Source organism: Oreochromis niloticus, unplaced genomic scaffold, assembly GCF_001858045.2.
Source record: "Oreochromis niloticus isolate F11D_XX unplaced genomic scaffold, O_niloticus_UMD_NMBU tig00000768_pilon, whole genome shotgun sequence".
Lineage (NCBI taxonomy): Eukaryota > Metazoa > Chordata > Actinopteri > Cichliformes > Cichlidae > Oreochromis > Oreochromis niloticus.
The window spans coordinates 603,464-623,394 of NW_020327243.1; the positions used below are offsets into that span (position 1 = coordinate 603,464).

The window sequence follows — 19,931 nt, forward strand, 5'->3', positions numbered from 1 at the left end:
AGGGTTGCTACCTTCTACGCCCTCCGGGAGACCGATGATACGAATATTTTTCCTCCTCCCTCTATTTTCCAAATCATCAACGCACTCCGAGAGCTCCTTTACCCGTTTCTCCAGCGACTGGAGCTTATCCAGCGCTGGATTGGTGGTGTCCTCCAAAACCGAGATCCGGGCCTCCGCTTCCTTTATCCTTGTCTCATGGTCCTCCAGTTGCTTTCCCTGCGCTTGTAAAAGCAGAGAGACTGTTCCAAGTTTATCTTCAATAACTTTAGTGAGGTTCGCAGTTACTTCCCGAATCACCTCGTGGACCGCTGGTTCCGATCTGATAACAAACTCAGAGTCAGCTCCCATGCTCGTCTCCTCATTAGCTCCTCCACTCTGTAGGTTGGAGCTCTCCGCGGTGTCAGACACTGCAGCTTTCCTTCGCGGCATGTTGTCGGACTGTTTCAAAAAGTAGTTGCTGATGCTCATCCCAGACTTACAAAAAGTTAATATCCGTGTTGCAGCTTTAACTGCGGGTTAGTGTAAAATCAGTGAACCGGTGTGCTGGCACTCTCTGGTACAACCTTACTTCAAGCCGCCATCTAGGATATTTCTAATTTTAGAGATGTTGCGCAAATGGAAAAAAGCAGTCCTACATATTTGTTTAATATGTGCGCTGAAGGACATGTCCTGGTCAAAAATGACTCCAAGGTTCCTCACAGTGTTATTGGAGGCCAAGGTAATGCCATCCAGAGTAAGAATCTGCTTAGATACCATATTTCTAAGATTTTCAGGGCCGAGTACAATAACCTGAGTTTTATCTGAATTAAGAAGCAGAAAGTTAGCGGCCATCCAGGTCTTTATGTCTTTAAGACATTCCTGCAGTTTAACTAATTGGTGTGTGTTACCTGGCTTCATGGATAGATAGAGCTGCGTGTCATCTGCATAGCAGTGAAAATTTATGCTATGTCTTCTGGAACCATTTGAATATTAGAGATTGCACAAACCATTGAAGAGTTACAGTAGTTTTAAGAACCGTTGGAAAAACCTGCAATGGGTTCGGAGATAAATTAACAGGGAGCCAATGAAGGGAAGCCAAAACAGGAGAAATATGCTCTCTCTTTCTAGTCCCTGTCAGGACTCTTGCTGCAGCATTTTGGATTAACTGAAGGCTTTTCAGGGAGTTTTTAGGACATCCTGATAATAATGAATTACAGTAGTCTAGCTTAGAAGTAATAAATGCATGAACTAGTTTTTCAGCGTCACTTTGAGACAGGATATTTCTTTTTTAGTATGTGCATTGAAGGACATTTCCTGGTCAAAAATGACTCCAAAGTTCCTCACAGTGTTACAGTTATCGAGAGTAAGATTCTGGTTAGATACCATATTTCTAAGATTTTCAAACGCTGCAGGAAGAAGAACAACAAAGTGATGACAGATGTTTGTGTGTGTGTGTTTCAAACAGGAAAAGCAGCAGAAATAAATCACAACCTGCCAGAGGTTTTGGAATTTCCGAGTTTCACCTGAACGCAGCACCCTTGTTTCGATGGTCCTGGGTGTTCTCAAACGCCTCTCTGGGTGTTTTCTTCCTGCTCAAACTTTGTCTTTGCTGAACTTCGTGGAGTGGAGCTTGTTGTTGGTGTGTGTGAAGAAACTGTAAGTTTGCTTTGTTTCCTCCTTTAACAGTTTGTCTTTAGGAACTTTACAGTTTGTTCAGCTCATGTTTGATTTCTTCACACAACAAACTGTGTGTTTTTATTTCTGGTCTCTCCATTAAAGTCAGTGTGTAATGTTTTCCTGGCTAACGTCAGCTGTGTGCAGTTTAGTTCCACCACAAATCTGCCGCTCCATAGTTCACGGTAACGATTTATGCAGCAGTGTTTATCAGAAATGAAGGAGAAAATTTAGTTTGTTTGTTTGTTTTTTTTATGAGATTTTTTAATTTGTTTAGTATCTGAGGCTGAGTCACGGGACTGTAAAAACAGGATTGTTGGGTTTGATTTCAATACCCAACATTAATTTTAAGTGTTGGGTCTGCGCTTCCACAGGCCCTGCTGGTTTAGAGATTTATTCCCGTTAACGAAGCAAGACGAACAGCTCAACCGGTTTTTCACATGCTAGCATGGGAAGGATCTCAGAGCAGCCCTTCTGCCCTCGGTCTCAGACCACTTTGAAGAACCACCTTCCCCTGCAGCCTTTTATTCTGTTACACACAGTTTACAAAGACACCCATTGTAAAACCCTCCTATAGTGTCAGGCACTAGGTGTGTGTGTGTGTGTGTGTGTGTGTGTGTGTGTGTGTATGCATGTGCGCATGTTTGAATGTGTGTTTGTGTTTGGGGGAGCGTTTGTGTGACTTCCTGCTTACCAAAAGGGTCATAAAGGCAGGTAGTTTACAAAACAAGAAAACAGAACCCTCACATAGGATGTCTTCCTACAATAAAACACTATTGGGCAATAGAAACAAAGGAAGGTCCTTGGTCATATAGGGCTTTGTAGTTGACGTCACACCGCAGTGCATTGTGGGATCGCGGCGCCATGTCAGAAGGCCACAAATCAAAACAAACACACTGTGTTGATAGCAGGACTGCCAGAACCACGCTTAAACCACGCTTATGAGTACGTTGACCATATGACCAAGATACAGCCAGAGGTTGCACATAACATTGACTTCTCCTCAGCACCTGGCCCAAAAATTGCTCTACATGAACGATTCACGATTGATGCCAGCTGTGCGTTGCCATGTAAAATGAACATACTTTTCTTTTCTGTTTTATTGAAACCACTTTACAGAAAGTACAGGGTGGGCCATTTATATGGATACACCGTAATAACATGGGAATGGTTGGTGATATTAAAGTCCTGTTTGTGGCACATTAGTATATGTGAGGGGGGAAACTCCTCAAGATGGGTGGTGACCATGGTGGCCATTTAGAAGTCGGCCATCTTGGATACAACTTTTGTTTTTTCAATAGGAAGAGGGCCATGTGACACATCAAACTTATTGGTAATGTCACAAGAAAAACAATGGTGTGCTTGGTTTCAACTTCAAGGATGGAGGGTCCAAATCAAAGAGCAACATGTCCTGGAGGTCGACATCACAAGTGTCCATAAACCAACAGTATAGGAGGTCGACCCAGAGGTCGATGGCACCAGAGTCAGCAGCAGTGACTGTAAAGCGGGCGTGGGTGACGACCCTCGGGTGGCTTGGTTGGCGGCCGGCGACTTTGAAGCGGGTGTGTATGAGTGCCCTCAGGTGGCCTTGTTGAAGCTGGGCGCAAGATGTGGACGTGCAGGCCTTGCAGGATGTGGAGAATGTGGAAAGGCAAAACCAGGTGAGGCGCCGACCTCTGGCTGAGACGTGGCAGGACCCGATGCCTTTATTGAGGCCATCACCGGTTGAACGAGTGGCAGCTGCAGGTGGTGGAGCTGATGGCAGAGTGGCAGGCGTAGATGACTGGAGCAACTCTTCTGGCCCTCCAGTGGGACCAGATGCAGGACCAGCAGGTGTGGAGACCTCTGGCAGGGACGTAGCAGCTGCAGGCGGTTGACCCAGTAACTGCGTGGCTGCTGCAGGTGACAGCATGGCATCCGCACGAGGTTGAACCAGTGGTGGAGCTGCAGGCAGCAGCGTGAAAGCCACAGGCGGTTGTGCAGTTGAGCCAACGGCAACGTGGCAGTAAGCTGAACAGGTTCTCCTGAGCCTCCAACTGACGTAATGGAGTGTTGGAAGGGTTCTCTTGACCCTCCAGCTGACAATGAAAACTGCTGGCTAGGTTCACCTGAAACTCCTGAACCCTCAGCTGGCACAGGAGGCTGCTACACAAACTTCCCAGCAACCCCAACGGTAATTGTCACAGGCTACTCGGGGGGTCTAGCACAAACTGGGTCCTTCGACTCAGCTTCTGGATCCAACCTGCCCCAGGTCTCAGCCCCACAGGGGCCTAGCTGAGCTTTACGGCAAACCTAGCACCAAACCCTTTTCCAGTGAAAACGGTCCCAAGGCACCCGGAAGTGGGTGCCAGGGGAGCTAGTTCATTCAATACAGTTTGATTTACATTTTCAGAGTCAGAAACAGTGTTATTCGTAGCTCTCTTAGCATGATTTGTAACAGTCTCCATGGTTCTTAACTGGGACCCAGACTGGCTCTCAGTCTCTGGCAGAGCTGATTCAGTTTCACAAAAACCAAAAAACCCATCTTTCACCTGATTGCTCATGAACACATTATCTAACAGTTCATTGTTTGGCTTTGAGTCCAGAAATGAATGGTCTGTGGCACCTTTGGAAGGGTTAACTTTACAGTCAAGTAATGGCAGTGTATTCCTTCCAAAGTCAAAGTGCCCATGATCAGAAGTTATATTTACATCTTTAATACCAAACGTGAGTTTATGATTAATATTTTCAAAATTATTTACCAGAGGGACGGTGGGCGCAGCCTCATCGCTGGAACCCCTGGAAAACAGTCTTTAGCAATGTGAGGCACTGTCTAGCCATAGAATTGACAAAACACATGAAGAGTCTCTGTCTCTGAAATATTAATAGTTTCTTTACTCCTGAGCCCATGAACTGCTACCTCAGAGCTACACTCGCTCTCCTTTGTTTCAGGGAGGCTTTGAGGCGAAAAAAACCCCAAAAACATTGGCTGATGAACAGTTCGACGGCCCCGCAGACGCCGCTTCATCTTGGAAGCTGTGGCGAGGGAAGCCGACGCCGGAGCTGAGGGTGACGCGGTGGTGGACTCCTCGTTGTTTGCTCACATGCTTGTGTCATGGATGTTTTAAAAATAACCTGCAAACACCTCGTGAGCGTGATTTGAAGTGGTTTTAATAAAACACATTGCAATGTGGAGAGACGCTCTGGTCAAACACCCAAGCAGTCTGAAGATGAGCTACTGCCCTGAACTATTTTATACACACACAGAAACTCTCAAACAAAGAACATTACACAGCTCTTACATGCTGGCCCAATCTCACAGGGGGGCTATACCTTCAGCCCCATCCTAAAACCTTCCCCCTCACAGAGAGACTTATGACTGTTTTTCACTCAGCGTTATCGCCCTTGAGCAGGGCACCTGGACATCTTCAACTCTACAAAAGGCCCTCTGTGGAGGTGCAATAAAACATGAAGGCCCAGTTGTGATAACATTCATGCATACCACACTGTGAGAAAGTGATATTACTACTACTACTAAAGTGATATGGTTAAAATATGTGATTAATACATAGAATAAAGAAATCTTCCAGTACACTTGCCAAAAATGAAGCAGGTGACGAGAGGTCTGACTGTGATGGTGAGCAGAGATGGGCAGTAACACGTAATCTGACTACTTTTGTCAAGTAACGAGTAAAGTAAGGGATTACTATTGCAAAAACAGTAATTAGATTACCGTTACTTTCCCGTAGGAATGCTGTGTTACTGCGTTACTAAAACCGTGATTTTTTTGCGAGAATGTCTCATGACAGTGACGTAAGCGAGTGCGACGTTCATGACAACAGCTGTGTGCAGATCAACAGGGCTTTGGAGCGTGATGTCACGGGGGTGGGCGTGAACAGGATTTTGGCCTGATGCCCATTTTCGGGGTCAAAACAAAGCGCAAGCGAAAAAGGAGTGAAGGCACACACAACAGCCATGGTTCGTATTTGCCGTGTGGTCGGCTGCAATGTTCGATCGCACGACCGGCAAGAGAATAAGCTTGAAAAGGGTTTATCTTTTCATTCTTTCCTAACCTGGAAGCAACATGAGGCAGCTCGTGTATCGATGTTACCAAACGAAGGCGTCTGGCCTGGATAGCAGCTGTGAGACGAGCTGATATCCAGTTCTCTTCCATCTCCTTCCATCTGTTGGTGCTCCAGACATTTTCATTCCGGTAAGTTCTAAATATGTTCATATCACTCTTTATAGCCTATTAGTTTTATTTTCGATGCACTCTGAGGTCATAGCAAATTAGAACAAATTGAGGGATTTTGCAGAACTACCTTCTATTTATAGAGTTGCTAATTATTTGGCATTATTGCAGGCAAACCAGCCTATGAAATGGATGAAACACATCGTGACTGGGTTCCAGCGCTACACAAGGGACCTGCTTCAAACATACCACCATGCCAATCAGATTACTTCTTCCATGTGAGGGTGAAGAGGTGACCCTTCTGGATAAGATGGTGAAGGTTTGCTGCGTTCGGTGAACAGTGTGGTAGTAAAACCAGGGAAAAATGAAACTTGCTCCTGTTAAATATTCTTAAGTCTTTTGCTGTATAAATAGTGGTATTTTTTTTCAAAAGATACAGTAAATAAAATAATGTTAGTAGTGGGTGATATCATGTAAACACTGTCATGATTTTATGTAAACATTTTGTCTTTTATAAATTATAAATGACATGGATTCTACACTGTAACTGATGTGATGTTCTATAAAGTGGTTTTAATAAAAAAAAAAAGAGGCAAAAATTAGTTTGTTTCTTTATTCAACTTTTGAACAGTGGTACTCAGTCAATACATATTCAGTAAATGCAAATTATTATAATCAGTAACTAGTTACTGATTACTTTTTTCAAGTAACTTGACCAACACTGAAGGTGAGGGAGAGCGGCTTGTCCGTGGCAACTGAGATGGTGAGGGAGAGCGTCTTATCTGTGGTGGAGACATGTTTATCCCTAGCAGCTGGTAAAATGCTTGAGTGGCTATGAGGTCCTGGTGGTCCGGTTCAATGAATTCCTCGTAATGGTGACGTCTCCTCCTCCTTGAGCGAACCGCTGATGGCAGTGGTGACAAAGCGCAGGGATGCAAGAAGGCTGAGGTAAGTCGCAGTGTGGCGACTCCAATCGCCCCAGGGCAGCGAGGCTGTGGAGGTGGCGCTGGCTTGCAGGGTGGCTGCTGTGGAGGTGAATCCAAGCCTGAGGAGACTGTGGCCAGGAGAAAATTTTTTGACTCTTCAGTCTATAAACCCTGGGTTGTCCGTGGCTATCTGAGCCAGCTGAGCCCAAACGGACTCCTTGTCTTTTCTTGGGGAGAAGGTCCATAGGCTACGGGGTTGAGTAACCCAGATACTAAACTCAAAAAGTCTGTGAAATAAACGCCCGCTGTGTCCAACATGCTTGGGTCGTACTGTTACGGTGGGACACGCCAGTGTGTTTATGAAGCGGACCCAATACGCAGACACAGGAGAAAAACAAAGTATAACAAAAAGTGAGCCTTTATTGCAGCTGATAACAAAACAGAAAACAAGCCAACGTGATGGAAAAACAAAACTAAGCCTACACTGGGAGCAGCTAAACAACTAAGACAATTAGAACATGAAATTGAAAAGGAACAAATGAAACATGAACGTGAAGAAAACTAAACCTGACATGAACATGAACCTGAACAGTAGAAAACAAGACTCTGTGACTTGACATGACATAAACAGACAACCCAACAAAGAACAGAAGGAGACAGAGGACTTAAATACACAGGATGGTAATGAGGAAAGTGGAAAGACGTGGGGAGACACAGCTGACACAAATGAACATGACGACACAGGGGAGCTAGTTCACAAAACACAATGTACATGGAAACATTCGACTCTTCAAAAGAAAACAGGAAACATGGAGAGACATAGACATGACACAACTTGACAACATGGACCCAAGGAGACCTAGATGAAACCAAAAATAGATTAAAACTCAACTAAATCCTAACTAATAATAACACAAGAACTTATTATCGCAAACTTAACATAAGAAACTCAAAAATACAAAATAAACTCAAAACGCTGGTCACAGACTCAGCCCCTGACAGCTTTAAAATCAAATACAACCTGGACGCGTTAAGTAGTAACATCACTAGTGACATAAAAATCAATGCTTACTTTTAAAAGTTTAATCTTCGGCCGCCCCGTTTGAGCCGTCTGCCATTTTTTCAAAAAAATTATTCAACGCCACCACCGCACTAAGAATGAGGATTCATAGAGTGAGTGGGCCACGAAGAATATACCCGATCCATCCTTCAAGTCTGGGGAAAAGGAGGACGCATTTGTGGGCCGCATTTGGAGCAGCCTTCGAATTGGGCCTACAAATGCAGCCTCCAAAGGATGCGGCCTATGAATTGGGACACAGCTATAGTTTGTACTTTGTGAGTTCACTCAGAGTCCACAGAATCCAAGGACGCACCGTACGTGAAGATGTCACAGCTCAGCTGCAGTGTTTATATTGCCTTTACCTGCTTTATCGTCACTGTGATTAATATTTACACACGAGACACCTGCCAGAACTCTAACTCTAAGCTAGCCAGACAGCATGCTAACACTAAGCTAATGCTAAGAGCTCTTAAAAACACAAGTAAAATATATATTTCTGCACTTTGGGAATGCGAGCAGCTTCAGCAGAGTTAGTTGATGGTCAGATGGTTAAAGAGAGAGCAGCAGACTTTGTAAATGATTATTTATTATAGCTGTAACTTCGCATACAGGAAGTGATGCCTTCACTTTCAGCCATCTGTGTATTTTCTTAAGGAAATTTAGTTGCAGCTGGGCAATCAGGCCAACTATGAGGAGAAAGTGTAATATGAAACAGGAAGCCTGTAAAAGCTGAAGTCACACTGTCAACATGTCAGCACACAAGCTCACACATGACTGCTTGATCAACATGGAGCTCTGAGTGTTTATTAAAGGATCATTGTGTGAAAGACCCTCTAACACAGCTGACTGCAGCCTTTAGCTGTGAGCACACAGTGTCTCACATTTACATTCACTTTACTGTCAAACACACTCAATAACTTTAAACAGCTGCTGTGGTCAAGTGAAAATAGCAAAGATTTCAGGGCTGAGCCCCAGTGTTTCTACATCCTAGTAACACCTCAGACAGTCACAACTCATCAAAGCTTCTCATTATCATCAGGACAGATTTAAGTCAATATCATTTCACATGTTGAAACATAGTGGGTTTGTCATTCTCTCAGCTGACACTGAGATGAAGCAGGAAAGAAGCAGCTGATATTTGGACAGCACACATGATGGAAAGGAGGATTTCAGTTGATGTGCACATGAATGATTTATGTTTCCTCTGCAGGTGAAGGTAGAAAGTGTGTGTGAGCTGATGTGAATTGAGCAGCATGGATCTGTGTGAGGACAGAGAGGAGGGAGTCCCTCCCTCTAAAAGCACTCTGTGTGGGGAACATGAGAGCCAGACCAAAGCTCAGAGGTGAGATGACCATCTCTAACTGTCCATGACTCTTCTCCATGTCACAGCTCAGCACTCACATCACTGCTCCATCATTATTCACAGGAAGAAACGAGGAACTAAACGTAAACATGAACCTGAACCTGAACCCAGCTGTGTGTCCTTAAAGAGTGGCCGGTCCAAACATCCCCCCGTTAGTTTTAAAACCCACCAGGCGTCTGCTGCAGAGAGGTGAGTTGTTAGTAACATGAACTCTTTGATTTAACAGCTTGATATTGTTGGATAGAAACTGCAGTGCAAACACGTCATTCACTCAGTCCCATTTAAACTGTCTCTCAAAAACAAGCCTTTGGTTTCTAAACAACTGAAAATCCACTTCAACAAACAGGAAGTGATACTCGTGCTCATGTTTTCATCAGTCGTGTTGTGCTGTATGTTGGAGGAAGTTAGAGGAGGTAACACTAACTTTGCTGCACAGATTTCAACTTTACTCATAAAACTCAGAGCATCAAAAATGACTCAAACACTGGTTATTATTTTAACTTCTAAAAACTAAAGTCACTCTCCTCTTTTCTATAACTCAAACTGTAATCTGCTAAAATGTAGAAAAGAAAATTTCCTCTCTGACTTTGAGCCTTTTGGAGATCAGTTCATCTTCTGCTCACTGAACTGTTGACAGAAAGAGAAATTTGAAGCTTTTCCATGTAAATGTTTGAAGGCTTTCAGCATCCATCTGTCCACACAGGCTGTGCTGTTTGACTTGCTGAGTTGAGTCAGCTGTTGTCTGCTGCAGAGACCAGCATCATTCTGTTATTTTGTGTGCTGATCCTGATTTGGCCCTTTATGTGATGATGAAGTCCATTCCAGATAAACAAAGTTAGCCAAACTATTAAGGTGGCAGGAAACTGAGAAAGTTCTGGAGTAAGATGGCCGACGTGTCAAACAGCTGTCAAAGGCAGCATGTAGTAGTCACGACTACCTAAAAAACAGAAACAATAAGCTGCAATCATTGATTAGAGGGAGGCTCTTATTTCACATCCAGAGGTGACATAATTTTTACTGTGATACAAATGATGTGCGACAGCTGAACAACGAGCAGTAAAATGAGAAAAGCAAAACTTTCATTTTTAATTTTTCTGAACTGCAGGGCAACATCAGGAATGAGAGTTTTTGCTTTTCTAGTTTTACTGCTTGTTGTTCACTTGTCGCACATCATTTGTATCACAGTACTAAAGGACTATAGAGAAATGATTGGTCTGTGGTAGTGGTAAGTGGTAGTGGTAAGACTGCACACCTTTGGACTGCACACCTTTTGGAGCTTGAGTCGCAAGTTCGATTCCCACCCAGTATCCAGTAAGGGTCCTGGCTAGACCCCCCCATGCTAAAAAAAGAAAAGAAAAAAAAAAGCCCTGGAATGGCGCAACTATGTCTGCAGCCTGTCCGCAGTTCAGACACAAAACCCCAGACACAAAACCTTTCACTACATGTGGTACTCTGTATGATTGTGTATGTGACGAATAAAGCTTGTTTGTTGTTTTGTTGTAAAATCCTCCTTCTGTGGGGGCTGGCAGAGCTGTTTGAATGGTCGCCTGTTAAGGAACACAAAAGGATCAGTTATTACTGAGGTTTGCAGAGAAATTTACTGCATCAGATAACCTAAAAAAAGCAAGGCTGTGACCATTGTTGCTATGAGTGATTGTTTATTTGCAAAGTCAGTAAATATTGTGTAATTTGCATTGGTGAAGTTTTCAGAGCTGTGATAGGTTTAGCTCCATCCTTCAGCTGTCACTGATGCTTTACCCCAGATGTTAACAACAGAGCCCCGTATTTGTGGTTGTTTCTGCATATTACTGCAGCTTATCCCAGCAGCCATAGTCTGTTGTAATTAACCAAACCTCATCCAAACTCCACACAGAAAAGCCCTGGCCCTGGCCAAACGGTGGACTCGAATCCTCGATGTTCTCACTTTGAGGTGATGGTGCTAAACGCTGCACCCATTCAGTCAAAATAAAAGTCAAAATGAAACAGGAAGTACATGACAGACAGAGACCCAGACCAGACACCGAACGGACGGAATACTGAGTACAGGGACAGGAGCGACATGACTGACTGGGGAACAAGACAAACACAAGGACAGAACTAAACCTACACTAAACATGGGGGCACCAGAACAAAACCTAAGAACTAGAAATCCCAGAACAAAGAGCTAGAGAGCTAGAAATACAAAAGAGAAACCAAAGTATTAGCAGTCATAAGCTATGATGAAATTAAAAAATAAAAGTACAAAACTCAAAACACTGGGTCACCGACCTAGGATCGTGATAGAAGGCCTGTGGTACATAGCTGATTATTAGAGATAGGGTGATCATATTTAAGATTGAAGGATTAATTAATTGCAGGACTTCTTTGAGCAGTTTTGTAGGAATGGGGTCTAAAAGACACGTTGATGGTTTGGAGGAAGTCATTATTGAAGTTAACTCAAAAAGATCAATAGAGAAAAAGACTACATAAATATCAATACTTTGGAAATTAGCTTTGCACAATGATAAATGTGAACATTTTTTCTCTATTAGTTACATTTTGAAGTCATTACCAGTTACAGTTAAAGGAATCCTTGGTTCTGACTCTTTGTCAGCCAGGCTAAAGCTCTTTTTCCAGGTAAAATAATAATCTTTTAAATTGGTGTGATGCCGCTTATCTGCTTTGAGGAGCGTGTTTGAGAGTTCTACAAGGGAGTTAAGTACTTTTGATTTGAGGCTTTATTTTTCAGAGGAGCCACAGTATTCAGAGTTGTATACAGTGAGGATGTAACACTACTAACAAAATAATAGACCCCTGTGGGAGAAGAGTTCAGGTAGCTCTTCTGCAATCTGTTGATGCAATGCATTGAGGAAGATAACAGTGGAGGAATTATATCCTTAACTTAGATACAGCATTTTCAGAAAGACAGCTATTGCAATGAAATGTACTCCCCACTGTTGTGCAATCCATTATTGTAAATTTAAACGTTATTAGGAAATGATCAGACAAGAGAGGGTTTTCAGGAAATACTGTTAATAATCTCTTTCTATGCCATATGTCAGATAAAAGATCTACAGTTTGATTAAAGTGGTGGGTGGCTTTTACAGTTTCAGAGAACCCACCCATCCATCCATCCATCCATCCATCCATCCATCCATGTTCTTCTGCTTATCTGAGGCTGGGTCGCGGGGGCAGCAGCCTAAGCAGAGAAGCCCATACCTCCCTCTCCCCAGCCACCTCCTCCAGTTTGTCCGGTGGAACACCAAGGCGTTCCCAGGCCAGCTGAGTGATGTAATCCCTCCAGCATGCCCTGGGTCTGCCCCGGGGCCTCTTCCTGGTGGGACATGCCCAGAACACCTCAGTCAGGAGGCGCCCAGGAGGCATCCTTGTCAGATGTCCAAACCACCTCAACTGGCTCCTTTCAATGTAGAGGAGCAGCGACTCTACTCTGAGCCCCTCCCGGATGGCCGAACCTCTCACCCTATCTCTAAGGGAGAGGACAGCCACCCTTCAGAGGAAGCTCATTTCCGCCACTTGTATCTGTGATCTTTTTTTGGTCACTACCCACAGCTCATGACCATTGGTGAGGGTAAGGATGTAGCTCGACCGATAAATTGAGAGCTTTGCTTTTACACTCTGCTCTCTCTTCACGATGACGGACCGGTACAGTGTCCGCATCACTGCCGCCACAGCAGCAATCCATCTGTCAATCTCCCACTCCCTTCTACCATCACTCGTGAACAAGACCCCGAGATACTTAAACTCCTCCACTTGGAGCAGGAACTCGTCCCTGACCCGGAGTGGGCACTCCACCCTTTTCTGGCTGAGGACCATGGCCTCGGATTTGGAGGTGCTGATTCTCATTCCCACCACTTCATACTTGGCTGCGAACCATTCCAGTGCGACCTGGAGGTCATCACCCGATGAAGCCAACAGAACCACATCATCTGCGAAAAGCAGAGAAGAGATTCTGAGACCACCAAAATGAAAACCTTGGAAGATTGCTGCCACTCCTCCTCTGTCTGTGATTCGAGTATTCTCACAGTTGGTGTAACTCAATAGCCTTGATCAATTTAAACTAATATAATTATCCTGTTGTAGTCAAATGTATGATTGACTATTGGGAAGCAGCTGAGTTAGATCTAATTAGCAGCTCTGCAGTTGAGTTTGAAATGAAATGAAATGAAATTTGGAAGCCGGAATAATCTATTTCATCCAAAGTTATTGAGCTGAGAAAGGACTAACAACATCTCGGAGGGCTGATGTTGGTATTTTGTTGGAAGACATTGTCATGTGTAACTGGGTTACTCCTCCCAGTGATCTTAATTGGACCTCAAGTGCTTGAGGTAAGTCCTGAGGTTGAGGTCTTTAAAGCATGTATCTGAGATGCAATTTAAGGATTTTAAAACTTTTGACTTCAAACCTCTCTGATGATTGATGCTCAGCAGAGCAAATAAAACGCAAAACAAAAAAACTGAACAGTTGATTCTCTGTGGGATTAGTTGAACTATTAGTAGTCACCTAAATCACTGTCTTTGCTGAAATATAATTGACTGGATCTTTATCCTGTGCTTGATCTAAATCTCCATGGTTCCTCCACAGAGTGGACCAGCAGAGCTCAGAGGTTCCCAGTGGTCAGTCTGCCCAGCAGCATCAAACACAGCTGGACTCCATATTTATGGTCTGTACATGTACAACAACTACTTTTACATCTATTCTGTTCACAGTCATCTCCATGCTGCTCTTTGTAGACCAGTGGATCGTCAGTGTGTCCAACATGATCTGATGTTTGGATCCATGATTTCACTCTGATTAGCTCATTTATAAAGTATTCTGTTCCAGCTGCTGGAGGACAACATCATCACTTTTGTGAAGAACGAGCTGAAGAAGATCCAGAAGATTCTGAGTCCAGATTACCCAGAATGCTTAGAGAGTCAGAGGGAGGATGATGAACAGAGGAGGAGGAGCAGAGAGGCATTTGTGAAGGTCACAGTGGACTTCCTGAGGAGAATGAAGCAGGAGGAGCTGGCTGACCGTCTGCAAAGCAGTAAGAGTATTTCTCTGAAAATTTAAGCTGCTTGATGACTGGAACATCTATCCAAATACTTATTTTGTGGGGGTAGAAATTTGCATGTGTATTTCAGGGCTCGCAAAATCGCTAGTCCGACGTCCTGGGGCTAGCGATTTTTCCAGTCGGGCTACCAAAATCTATCTCAGCCCTGCCCGTCGGGCTATCATAGGAAGGAAAAATATATGTCAATGCTTTTGCATTCTTTCGGAAATGTAGCTGGGTAATTATGTCATTGGCATCGATGAGCCACTGTCAATATGTGACACATTGAAATCGCGTTTGAATTTGCGCTTGTTTTTTGCTTTCACTTTGCAATCGCGTGAACTGTGTATAGAGAACGGCAGCACTGATTGGAGAGTGACGATAATTTGCACACCAATTCCTCTGACATCGTCTTATCAATCGTTAGCTTACTATGCAAACATGACAAGTGAACTCTCCCGCAGCAAGCTTAAACATGTGAGAGGTTGATCGCGCAGAGAATCGCTGAGCGTTATGTGAGTGCGTGTGTAAAAGCAGCAGGATATATATTTTAGTTCTGCTGAGCCAAATAAGACAGGTCAGGGTGAAGAAGTGACAGCCAAAGAAAAGCCAACCACAAAACGGAAAAGTTATGACAAATCAGACTATGAGGGGAAAAGAAAGTGCAGCTTTATGGTTTCATGGACAAAAGAATTTCTGTGGCTGCAATATGACGAGCTAAATAACCAGGGGTGCACATAAGTGGTCCGCAGGTGTGCATTCGCTGTCAAAATAAAAAACGCGCACAAGATAAGAAGTTGCAACGTGTGTTTGCCTACATAAGATTTTCTGGAGGAGGACAGACATTTGTTTAGAACTCTTAAAGATGTCGAAGAAGCTCCTTTAAGCAATTACTTTGGTGTTCCTCCACCTCCAAAGAAATGTCAGAAGGAGTCCGAACCGCGTATTCTCGGAAAAGTGGTTGCAGGAGGTGAGCTGACTTCAAACAAATAATGAATGCACAGAGATGTGGTGCAGAATGTGCCGTGAAAATCCCACTCTAGCGGACAAAAACAGTGCCTTTTATATGGATGCAAACGCGCGTTTCATCTTCTTATCTGGTGCACGTCTTTTATATTGACAGCGAATGTGCATATGCGGACCACTTATGTGCACTCCTGTAAATAACATAATGTTCTGCCGGGTGTGTTGTTGGTTTCTCTCGATTTCTGAGTCGACAAGTGCCTTTGTTACTGGGACCAGTAATTTTAAGAAAGGCCCCCATTAGAACACATGAAAAATGCAAGAAATGCATTATTGCTCAGTCTGCAAATAACATACTAAAAATCAACCTGAAAAATATGTTTAGAACAGCGTACTGTGTTGTAAAGAGTGAACTGCCACTGGCAAAATGTAGCAGTCTTTGCAAACTTCAAAAAGCAAATGTCCTAGATCTTGGTTCCACTTGCCTCTTACCCGTGACTTTAGTGGAAATTTCAAATTCAGGATCTGACACAGACTGATTCATGTTCTACACAGTTCTTACAAGTTCATAGAAATTTCTGTTCAATTAGAACCAAGTATTTGAGTTGATGATTGTAATTTTTATACAATGTTGTAATTTGTGTTTCAACCATTTTTTAATTAATGTTTTGTTTCCGTTACAATATTATACTTTAATGTATAATATTGTAACGGAAACAAAACAGGAAACAAAACATAAAAAATTGCTCCCTTTTTTATTAGGGCTACTTAAATTTATTTTGGGCTACCAAAAACTAAAGAGTTCCTGCCCGAAGGGCTACAAGGGATTTTGAAATTTTGCGAGCCCTGTATTTGATAAATTGTTGTTGGAGATAATTACTCCATTGTTCCTTTAGGAACTCTCATTGGAGTTTGTCATCATAACTTTAAATCTGCACTGAAGAAGAAGTTCCAGTGTGTGTTTGAGGGGATCGCTAAAGCAGGAAACCCAACCCTTCTGAATCAGATCTACACAGAGCTCTACATCACAGAGGGAGGGACTGCAGAGGTCAATGATGAACATGAGGTCAGACAGATTGAAACAGCATCCAGGAAACCAGACAGACCAGAAACAACAATCAGACAAGAAGACATCTTTAAAGCCTCACCTGGAAGAGATGAACCAATCAGAACAGTGCTGACAAAGGGAGTGGCTGGCATTGGGAAAACAGTCTTAACACAGAAATACACCCTGGACTGGGCTGAAGACAAAGCCAACCAGGACATCCAGTTCATATTTCCATTCACTTTCAGAGAGCTGAATGTGCTGAAAGAGGAAAAGTTCAGCTTGGTGGGACTTGTTCATCACTTCTTTACTGAAACCAAAGAAGCAGGAATCTGCAGCTTTGAAGACTTCCAGGTTGTGTTCATCTTTGATGGTCTGGATGAGTGTCGACTTCCTCTGGACTTCCACAAAACTACAATCCTAACTGACCCTAGAAAGTCCACCTCAGTGGATGTGCTGCTGATAAACCTCATCAGGGGGAAATTGCTTCCCTCTGCTCACCTCTGGATAACCACACGACCTGCAGCAGCCAATCAGATCCCTCCTGACTGTGTTGGCATGGTGACAGAGATCAGAGGGTTCACTGACCCACAGAAGGAGGAGTACTTTAGGAAGAGATTCAGACATAAGAAGCAGGCCAGCAGGATCATCTCCCACATCAAGATATCACGAAGCCTCCACATCATGTGCCACATCCCAGTCTTCTGCTGGATCACTGCTACAGTTCTGGAGGATGTGCTGAAAACCAGAGTGAGAGGACAGCTGCCCAAGACCCTGACTGAGATGTACATCCACTTCCTGGTGGTTCAGGCCAAAGTGAAGAAGGTCAAGTATGATGGAGGAGCTGAGACAGATCCACACTGGAGTCCAGAGAGCAGGAAGATGATGGAGTCTCTGGGAAAACTGGCTTTTGATCAGCTGCAGAAAGGAAACCTGATCTTCTATGAATCAGACCTGACAGAGTGTGGCATCGATATCAGAGCAGCCTCAGTGTACTCAGGAGTGTTCACACAGATCTTTAAAGAGGAGAGAGGACTGTACCAGGACAAGGTGTTCTGCTTCATCCATCTGAGTGTTCAGGAGTTTCTGGCTGCTCTTCATGTCCATCTGACCTTCATCAACTCTGGACTCAATCTGCTGGAAGAACAACAAACAACCCCCAAGCGGCCTGACTTTTTAAAAACAAAAGAATCTTTCCACCAGACTGCTGTCGACAAGGCCTTACAGAGTCCAAATGGACACCTGGACTTGTTCCTTCGCTTCCTCCTTGGTCTTTCACTGCAGACCAATCAGACTCTCCTACAAGGTTTGCTGACACAGACAGGAAGTAGCTCACAGACCAATCAGGAAACAGTTCAGTACATCAAGGAGAAGCTCAGTGAGAATCTGTCTGCAGAGAAAAGCATCAATCTGCTCCACTGTCTGAATGAACTGAATGATCGTTCTCTAGTGGAGGAGATCCAACAATACAGGAGTTCAGGAAGTCTTTCCACAGGTAAACTGTCTCCTGCTCAGTGCTCAGCTCTGGTCTTCATCTTACTGTCATCAGACAAAGATCTGGATGTGTTTGACCTGCAGAAATACTCTGCTTCAGAGGAGGCTCTTCAGAGAATGCTGCCAGTGGTCAAAGCCTCCAACAAAGCTCTGTAAGTAAATATGTTACGATTGTTTCATTCTTAAAATCGTGATTCTCCTTAACAAAAAAATCAGATGTGATCAGTTCAAAGAACCTAGCCTTTAAAAAAAAAACATAAAAATAATGAATTTAATGATCATCAGTCACTCAGTCACATAAATTATACTTCTAATGTTTCACTCCAGCAGGATATTTCAGCATTTCTGATAAATGTTTGTCTGTAACTCTTATCAAAGGACAATCCAGTCCCAGCTTATAAGAACATGAGCTCTGATACTTCAGCCCCTCTGACAGGTTTATTATCCTCCTGTTGTTCACTTGTCTCCAACTCCAGGAGTTTTGTTCTTTTTTTCTAAAGCATTGACTTCAGCTACCAGACTGTACCTATATCTTTTTCTGATATTTGTAATTTAAAGTTTGGGTTTTCTTTCTCTTTTTTAAATATAAATCTCTGCTATGGCTCTCCTGATTGCATCCAGCATCGAGGGAAAAACTTTGGCTTCATAATTGAAATTGCCACTCAGGTCCTGTTTCTTGTCAATAACCATATCTAACTGTAAGGCTGCCATAACCAGAGTTCCCACAGAATTACAATGGGTTCTCTCTGGGTCCTCTACAGTTTTCTCCCACGGTCCAAAGACATGCTGTTAGGTTAACTCGTGATCTGAACTGCATGCAGGTGTGAGTGAGAATGGTTGTCTGGTTTGATATTTCCTGACAGCAAACATTCTCCGTGAAGTCTGCATTTCAGCTCATCCCCTTTATACACACCTTTTAACAGGAAGATTGTTTAAAATCCAGTGTTACTCACAGTACACAGGTAATGAGCATAATAATTACCGAACAGAGACATCCTGCTGTGAACTTTGTTGCTGTGGATCTAAAATGTGAAAATGCATCTGAGAAGATTTTATTTCCAATCATGTTTTTATGAGGTTTAAAGTTTTTGAGAATTTCTAAACCAGAAGGTGGAAGAGATGGAGCTCATGATGACTGGCTCCTGCCCTTCAGCATGCTTTATGAAATTATCCAATGAAAAGAAAGTTGTCCTTTAGGGAGGGCAGGCCTTTAAAGGGGAATGAGCCAAATCAGTTTGTTTTAGACAGAAAATGAAACGAGAGTCTGCACCAGGGTTTTAATAGTTTTGCAATTTTCATTAGTTTTTATTTTTATTTCGTTTTGACTTCAGATTTTCAATTTTATATTAGTTTTAGTTAGTTTTTACCAATTGTTTGCTAGTTTAGTTTAGTTTTTATTTTTTGGAAAATCCTTAGTTTCAGTTTAGTTTTGATTAGTTTCAGTTATAGTTTTAGTTGTGTTTGCAATAAAGTGTAACAAAATCCCAGTTTCATCATATCAGTCATTCTCTTCTGCTTATCCTTGGGTATGTTGCTATTCCAGCTACCATACCCTGCACCCTGGACAGGTCGCCTGTCTGTCGCAGGGCTAACACGCAGAGACAGACAACTCACGTTCCCACCTATGGGTTCGTTAAATAAATAAATAAAGGCAGATGAACAACCATTGATACCAGGCAACTATAAAATGTATATCTTGGCCCCAATGAGACTATTAACTCTTGTAGCACCGGGTGTTAAGGCAATTGACTCACACAGTTATGTAGATATCCCAGTCCTGTTGTCTCGGGATGCATCACGCTGCCTTGCCTGGGGTTAGCTTCTGTTTCTGGGGATGAGGGTTGGGCGTGCTCCCTTACCTTCTCCAGGTAAGCTAGGTTAGCCTTCTTGTGTGAGCTTTTCAAGTGCACTTTAAGGTTTGTGGGATTTTTTTCCCTTTAGAAATGTCCCTCATAATTTGTCTCTTTCCACTACAAGACACTTGCTTTATCCAAAACACAGTCATATTCAAAGTAATCCCAAATTGGAAGCTGGTGCTTTCTCCAGACTTTTCCTGACATGATTCTGCGCGTGGACGGAGCAGCAACACAGACGACTCGACTAACGTACTGCCACCTGCTGGCATAATGAGACACAGCAAGAAAAATATCTGGAAACTAAACTTAATTTTCACCCTTGACTATTGTATGACACGCACACATCAACGAAAACTAAACGCATTTTT

The 19,931-nt window shown here is 43.2% G+C and overlaps 1 long non-coding RNA gene across 1 annotated transcript; it reads left to right on the forward strand.

The window, feature by feature from the left end:
* The first annotated feature begins 9,090 nt into the window (after nt 1-9,090).
* LOC109201653 (uncharacterized) lies at nt 9,091-13,817 on the forward strand. Its single transcript, XR_002061718.2, has 3 exons — nt 9,091-9,152; nt 9,237-9,362; nt 13,755-13,817. It is a non-coding gene; the product is annotated as an uncharacterized LOC109201653 (long non-coding RNA).
* The last annotated feature ends 6,114 nt before the right edge of the window (nt 13,818-19,931 follow it).